Source organism: Haliotis asinina, chromosome 3 (genome assembly GCF_037392515.1).
Source record: "Haliotis asinina isolate JCU_RB_2024 chromosome 3, JCU_Hal_asi_v2, whole genome shotgun sequence".
Taxonomy (NCBI): domain Eukaryota; kingdom Metazoa; phylum Mollusca; class Gastropoda; order Lepetellida; family Haliotidae; genus Haliotis; species Haliotis asinina.
The window spans coordinates 5,561,967-5,570,267 of NC_090282.1; the positions used below are offsets into that span (position 1 = coordinate 5,561,967).

The 8,301-nt window shown below is 42.7% G+C and overlaps 1 pseudogene; it reads left to right on the forward strand.

The window, feature by feature from the left end:
• Window positions 1–2,162: 2,162 nt before the first annotated feature.
• Window positions 2,163–5,185, forward strand: LOC137277283 (monocarboxylate transporter 13-like; annotated as a pseudogene).
• The last annotated feature ends 3,116 nt before the right edge of the window (window positions 5,186–8,301 follow it).

Here is an 8,301-nt window from a genome sequence, read left to right on the forward strand (position 1 = left end):
GTAGATTGGCCATGCTGATGTTGACGTTGTAGATTGGCCATGCTGATGTTGACGTTGTAGATTGGCCATGCTGATGTTGACGTTGTAGATTGGCCATGCTGATGTTGACGTTGTAGATTGGCCATGCTGATGTTGACGTTGTAGATTGGCCATGCTGATCTTGATGTTGTAGATTGGCCATGCTGATGTTGACGTTGTAGATTGGCCATGCTGATGTTGACGTTGTAGATTGGCCATGCTGATGTTGACGTTGTAGAGTGGCCATGCTGATGTTGACGTTGTAGATTGGCCATGCTGATGTTGACGTTGTAGATTGGCCATGCTGATGTTGACGTTGTAGATTGACCATGCTGATGTTGACGTTGTAGATTGGCCATGCTGATGTTGACGTTGTAGATTGGCCATGCTGATGTTGACGTTGTAGATTGGCCATGCTGATGTTGACGTTGTAGATTGGCCATGCTGATGTTGACGTTGTAGACTGACGTTGTAGATTGGCCATGCTGATGTTGACGTTGTAGAGTGGCCATGCTGATGTTGACGTTGTAGATTGGCCATGCTGATGTTGACGTTGTAGATTGACCATGCTGATGTTGACGTTGTAGATTGGCCATGCTGATGTTGACGTTGTAGATTGGCCATGCTGATGTTGACGTTGTAGAGTGGCCATGCTGATGTTGACGTTGTAGAGTGGCCATGCTGATGTTGACGTTGTAGATTGGCCATGCTGATGTTGACGTTGTAGATTGGCCATGCTGATGTTGACGTTGTAGACTGACGTTGTAGAGTGGCCATGCTGATGTTGACGTTGTAGATTGGCCATGCTGATATTGATGTTGTAGATTGGCCATGCTGATGTTGACGTTGTAGATTGGCCATGCTGATGTTGACGTTGTAGATTGGCCATGCTGATGTTGACGTTGTAGATTGGCCATGCTGATGTTGACGTTGTAGATTGGCCATGCTGATGTTGATGTTGTAGTGTGGCCATGCAGGATGTTGATGATGTAGAGTATCCATGTTGATGTTGACATTGTAGATTGGCCATGCTGATGTTGACGTTGTAGATTAGCCACGCTGATGTTGACGTTGTAGATTGGCCATGCTGATATTGATGTTGTAGATTGGCCATGCTGATGTTGACGTTGTAGATTGGCCATGCTGATGTTGACGTTGTAGATTGGCCATGCTGATGTTGACGTTGTAGAGTGGCCATGCTGATGTTGACGTTGTAGATTGGCCATGCTGATGTTGACGTTGTAGATTGACCATGCTGATGTTGACGTTGTAGATTGGCCATGCTGATGTTGACGTTGTAGATTGGCCATGCTGATGTTGACGTTGTAGATTGGCCATGCTGATGTTGACGTTGTAGATTGGCCATGCTGATGTTGACGTTGTAGATTGGCCATGCTGATCTTGATGTTGTAGATTGGCCATGCTGATGTTGACGTTGTAGATTGGCCATGCTGATGTTGACGTTGTAGATTGGCCATGCTGATGTTGACGTTGTAGATTGGCCATGCTGATGTTGACATTGTAGATTGGCCATGCTGATCTTGATGTTGTAGATTGGCCATGCTGATGTTGACGTTGTAGATTGGCCATGCTGATGTTGACGCTTTGTGGAAGTCGCGGTGGCTGAGCGGGCTAGGCGACTGACTTTGTGTGCTGGCGATTAGGTGCCTGACTCTGAGGGTGCGGGTTCGAATCCCGGATGGGACTCAACCGAAAAAAGTACTACAATTTGTACTTTACTAAGAAAGTGAAATCCCAAATATGACATATGTTACAGTCGTATCTCTTTGTCCCCGGTAATTGTGGATTGTTGAGACTCCTCGGTCGACACATCTACTTACAGCCTCAGACAATCATCACATAATCGATTTATAACATGCAGAACTCTGTACATGAGAGTCAATGAAATTTTTACCTTTAAAGAAGTAACATTTCATGAAAATCAACATAACTGAAGAGGTCCTTGACTGTCTTCACAAGGCTATCCTTGAAATTAACAGAGCGAACGAAGTAGGACATGCTTGATGGTGTTGTGTCATCATTCGGGATACATACGATCCTCAAAGTACAGTGAACATTCGTGTTAATACTTCAGTTGGCACTATTTTAATATAACATCAAATCTGACGTACAAAGAGCATGATATGGTTTTCCTAGGCCTTGGTTCAGATGCTGAAATTGCAAGGCAGTTTGGTCAGTATTTCAAGGAGAAGATTCAGTACAACGTTGTTACGGTCATGGCAGGCTGTTTATGTGGGCGGCTGGCCAATCTGGGACTGGCATTTTACAGTATCCCCCAAGGGTCAACAACATACGAATGCAGCACTGCTTTTTTTCTATAACATAAAAATACATCACTTAATATGGAGCACATTTACTATTATCCGCGAGAATGTGTGATAAATAATGAACTCCCTAGATACAAGTTTTGTTTCAAAAGCTAGGTTGTGGTCCAGAGTTCTGTAGAACATGGCGATCTTGACACTAAGGTGGTCGTAACTTCCATTCCTTAACACGGCCCAGGCAATAAGGTTGTTTTGTACACCAACACACTATGCTTCATAACTATTTTGGCGGGGTGACGAAAGTACACGAAGCACTGCAACCTTAGATGGTGGCTAGAGGTATTCACGGCTATGTTTCTGCTCATATTTAAAGGTTTCCTCAGTGAGATCTTCATCAAAATATTTGAGATGAAGACTGTGATAACTGCTGAAGGATTCTTCAGCTCACTAGGGTTATTCGCCAGCTGGTTCGCTAGGTCCATTGTGCATCTTATAGTTACTGCTGGTGTTATGAATGGTGAGTCACAGCGCTCTTCACCTGATCTATATTATGTGATAGTGTAGAGTATATGTCACCCAGCAACCTATAACACTAATTACCCTTTATCTCAATGTATTTTCTCAGACACAGGACATTGAAGACTCGGTACTGGTAAATAATTTTGGACGTATTTAAGGACTCCAAACAAGCCTGCTTTCTCTGGATGCCAAACTGAAACACAGAATTAACCCCTTGCTACTTTTAAAATGTATCAGTAATTACAGCTCATTCAGTCTCATGGACTTTCGGGTTAGAATGGTCTTCAGTAACCTATGACTGTCTCAACAGGACTGGCGGAAGACGTGGGGAATGACGTTCATCGGTTTAGTCACTAAGTTGTCTGGTCCAAATTCGATTGATTACCGAGGGTACTGTTACACAACAAGCATATCGGAGTATATACTCTTACACAATCACGTAGGATAAGATAAAATATACTGAACAGCAAAGAAACGCAAATTCAATTAAGTTAATTCAAACTGATTACACACAGTCCGTCAAAGGGAGATATACCCCTGAACACGCAAAGTGATTCCACACTCTGTTCCAACTGTGCAAGTGTGAGGAGTGACTGTCAGCCTGCAGCAATCCTACGTCCAATTTCGTCCCTGAGTGTTCAGTGGGAGCCATATCCGGGGAAAGAGACGGCCGTGAAAAAGCGTTAATGTTGTTCAGAGCCAGATAACCTATCGATAAACGTGCTTTGTGAGGGCTGTAAACGTCGTTGGCGTTGTTGACGCGTCAAACTTGGTCCCACATATGACTGTCGGCGGTGGCTGTCCAGCAGCCCGAAGACGACACCTAATCCTATCGCTGGACACTGCTCCCCTTGACCCACGAACTAAGGCTGCTGGTACTGTTGCTGCTTGAGTTTGGTTCCTTAGATGAATCCCCCGGGTGAACCGACCGTGTGTGTGAGTTGTCACTCGTGGCCGTCCGGTACCTGGACGATTACCAGCAACCCGGTTTGCTGACGACGTTCAGCCAGTCGCGTTATGGTGGTAAGATGACAGCCCAATCGTCTGGCGACAGTTTTTGCACAGCTACCTCCGTGCAGCTTTCCAGTGGCCATTCCCCTCCGCTCAGTCGCTAGTCTAGGCATCGGTTGTGTGGCGCGTACACATCCTAGCGTCAAAACTGAACTGTTTTTGACACAAACCTGTATAAAGTATACCTCAGAGCTAAATGCATGCTTTCTATCCTGAACCGTCCACGCACGTGCTAACATTAATATAAAAATATGGTTTTGCAGTGCGGTGGGTGTGTTTGTGCGAATGTTTCGTATGTTTTGTTTCAAATTTCATGACATCATCTCATCTGGGATCATTACGTCACTCAACCATGAACGTTCCATACACATGAAAGCTTACCTTTACAGATTCCAGCTTTTGCGTTTCTTTTGCTGTTTAGCAGCGGGGTGTTATTTCTGATTTTGCTTGTTTCAAGAAATATTGATTAAGTGCCGATTCACTTCCTTAATAGGAGAAACTGTGTTCGGCTATGTCGAATTAACAAGCCAATGTCAGCCTTTGACCTCATGCCAGATTTACCGGTTGATTGGTTGACGTTTGGCGTCATATTGTCCACGTTGGTTGAACATGTTCACAATTACCTTACAAATATTAGTATAAACTAATAGCTTAAAGTTTAGGAAGTTAATTCCAAGTATGCCCTACTCTTGTCAGAGTAGATAGAAACCTACCTGTGTTTTCAACAGGAATAGTGCAGTAGGTTGGATTCTGAACAAGAGGAGAGGTTCCCTTCAAGGATGACTGGTACATGTTTGGAGTCACCTGGATTCATCAAGGTCAATAACTCCAACGATCATCTATGACTGGTAGGCTTCTACGACAAACAACTAATCCGGGAAATATTGTCTGAATTGGTGCTCCTAATATGTTGTCATCTCCTGCGCTCCAGGAATCGGAAACAGTTGTATCTTGATGTCCACCACAACACTGGTAGCAGCTACATTCAACACGCCCCGATCTCGAAGTCTTGCAGTGTCAGGAACTATGTTCAGTGGCGGAGTAGGAACGGTTCTATTCCCGTACATAATCACGGTACTCAAGGGTTTGTACGGGTGGCGAGGAGCACTTCTGTTGATCAGTTGCTTTTATCTTCAAACCATCCTTTCAACATTGGTCATAACATCCAGTGTTGGGAATCGGCAGTTTTTCAGACGCCAACCAGTTAAAGACCGGGTTACAGGGAAAGACTCCAAATCCAAGTGGAGGGAAATGCTGAGACCTATCTTCAAACCCTTCGTGATTACATCATGTTTTTCATTTGGAGTAGCAAACAACATCAGTGGTATTTTATCGGATCTGGCGAAAAGTAGAGGATTCTCTGAGACACATTGTCTACGGCTCTTCATGGTAAGTCTAGATTATCATATTCACACTGTGTGTGGCTCTTCATGGTGAGTCTAGATTATCATATTCACAATTTGTGTGGCTCTTCGTGGTAAATCTGGATGCGTCATGTTCACTCTGTCTGCATACCTTCATTCATTTAGAATGAGTGAGTGACTTGAGTTGAAGTTTACTGGGCTGTTATGGGTAATGTACTTCTTTTATGGCATTGCTATGTCGGTGTTAATCAGGTGTTAACTGATACAAGTATAGACACATGGTTCCTGTTACCGTTAGCAGCTGTTATATGGGATGAGCGTTTGTATACTTGCACCTGGGCCTGTGACTTCACTTAACACCTACATCACGGGCATGTACACTCACCCAGTTAATTTCATCTAATAAAGCTTCAGTCATATCTCTCCGTGCACGTGTATACGGGGTGTGCCGTTAAGATGGGGAAAAATGCATATTTAAGCGTGATTAGCTTAACAAACTGCATAGGTAACTGCAAAGGTGGTGGGAGTGGGGGTGGGGGTCTGCAAGTAGATTTGATGCACCATGGGCATACACGAAGATTGTCTTGGCGCCTCGGTGCCATTCTGAAGGGCACTCTTCAGAGTCTCTGATCTAACTGTCCGTATTTCCTTATACATAGCGTGGATGGATAAATAGATGGGTAGATAGATAAATAGGTAAATTGATTACAAAGACAATGCTCTCTTTCAGGTTTGATGTTTGACAATATGGGATAGTATGAAGTTCCGTTCCAATGCTTTGGAAGCATAGCCGTTGGAGCGGCGACGTCGTGTTTACGTCCCTGAAATGTCGATCCAACAAACGACACGTGCACCCTTTGACAAGACTGTAGTCTAAAAGGGTGGTTTTTAAGTCATCGCGAAGTATGTAGAAAAGTACCTTTGTGCCAGCTACAGATATGTGACCTGGCTGATTGAGTGTCTTGGGGCAGGCTGATCGTTGATCATGTTAGCAACCCACGGTCTTCCTGGTATTCACTACAACCATTGTGCGAAATGGTTTCCACATTTTGCGAGCCAGTCGGGCTAGCTATGCATTAAAGTTACAAGTCCATAAAATATTTCACTAGCCCGAAATCTGAATTCAGCAAACAGTTACAGCTCTAAGGGTGGTTTTCGAATAATTTTTCTTATCACTGACACAACCATGTCAAACCTCTTAGCTAGTGTTCAGTGTTAAATTACTCCTATAGCTTGGGTTCTGACAGCTCATCTATTTAAGTCGCTGTTTAACTGAACAGGAAGTGAGCACATTATAGACGGAATATATGGATAAAACTACCATCATCACGACTTCGATAACCAAATGACGGAAGCGCATATGCAAAACAAATTTAACAATCACCAGATGCATTTGGGAAAATATTCAATCACAAAGGTAAAACAGAAAACAAATTCATAGTAGCTGCTGCCAGATGCAATACAATATACATGTATATGACAACCTCCCCCTATAAACCGTGGGTGTCTAAATGTTGCATGTTAGGCGGAAACGGAAGCAGCTGTGGTAATGTAAAGACCGACTCTATATAAATGATGGTACTTTCGTAGACTGGATTCTTTTCACTTAGGATCCCCATGGTATTTTCATTGTCGTGTGGTTAACAGGCGCTTAAAACACACAGCTCATTTCCAAAACTACGGGTGATCATTTGGACCCGAATTAATGTTGACCGAGAGTTTTTCTCTGTCGCAATGTATTCCCAATACCTCATTTATTCTTTTTGTGCAGAAAATAATTACTTAACATTAGCGCAAGATTCATTTAGAAAGAACTATTGAACAACCGATAACGGTTTGTAAGCAAAATGTTCATGCCGGTACAAGGATACCCCTAAACACGAGATAGAAGATAAAGTATATATCTTCCTAGAGGCTATACAGCAATTTACAGTCTGATGAACTGCATGCTAGGAATGTACCCATGTGACAAAACTGCTGAATATTTCTCATGTGAATCAAGTGCACGACCTTATGTTTTCATATCTTTCTGAATGACAGGACATTTCTTATATTTCGTTGTCCATAAGCAGATGACACTGTGTTTATATACGGAATTCCCTATGCCATATGGATGATTTAACATCACCGTTTTAGGAGGAAACTACAAGTAAATTAGGTTACAAATTGTGTAGGTGAATGAACTAGCTTACTATCCCCAAAAGAATATAGTTTAATCAGTTGCAGATTCAGAGAATGGAGCTCACACGCACCTCCCGACAAAATGTGCCTTTAGGAGCATTTCCTCCTAACCTTTGGGCTTCTGACTGTTGTGCATCCCACCAAGTCACACCCGGCATACGTATCGTTCCCCCTCAATATATTCATCCACATTCATATTCGTGTATCTGCCTCTTTTTGGCGTTAACTAGAGAAACCGCAGCTGGTCTCAGTTTTAGTTCTATCAGGGAGCCTATATACAGGGGGAGATGAAACTTCACGAAAAGCCGCTGAATGTCTCGAGTCGTTACGTAACCAGTGTAGCCAATATGGTGGCAGCGTAGTATTTAAGATTGAGCCCGGCTTATTTTCAACAGCTGACTAAGTTCGCTGAGCGTTGTAACAACTGAAATCCTACATGTAGAAGATAGGTTAACTATTTTGTCACTTCAGTTTAAGTCAAATAATTGATATTAGTGTCCGTATTAGGACAGTAGATTTGTAGTAAAGTTTCAAGTCGGTATGTTATAGCTCACTGGCTTCTATTCTCGATTCACCGCGAAGATAGACTAAACTGTGCCGATAAAAACTTATTTCACACTAAATGTTAGTTTGTATTTGAGGTGTGTGAAGAATATGACATATTGCCGATCTGATCTGATTCGCCATTGGCGCTTGAGGGTTATAGTTCCATAACTTCTTTCTTTCTTGTTGATCTTATTATTTGACAAAACTGGAAAGGTGTTTTAGAACGCTTTGTGACCGTTTTACACTTTATTTTTTAGGGCAGTGCGACAGTGTCAGTTAACATTTTGTTAATGTCCATTCCATTCCATTCCCCACATGCCATAAGATATTTGAATCAATTATTAATGTAAACAAAAATGTCTCAAAGTAGATGTTTT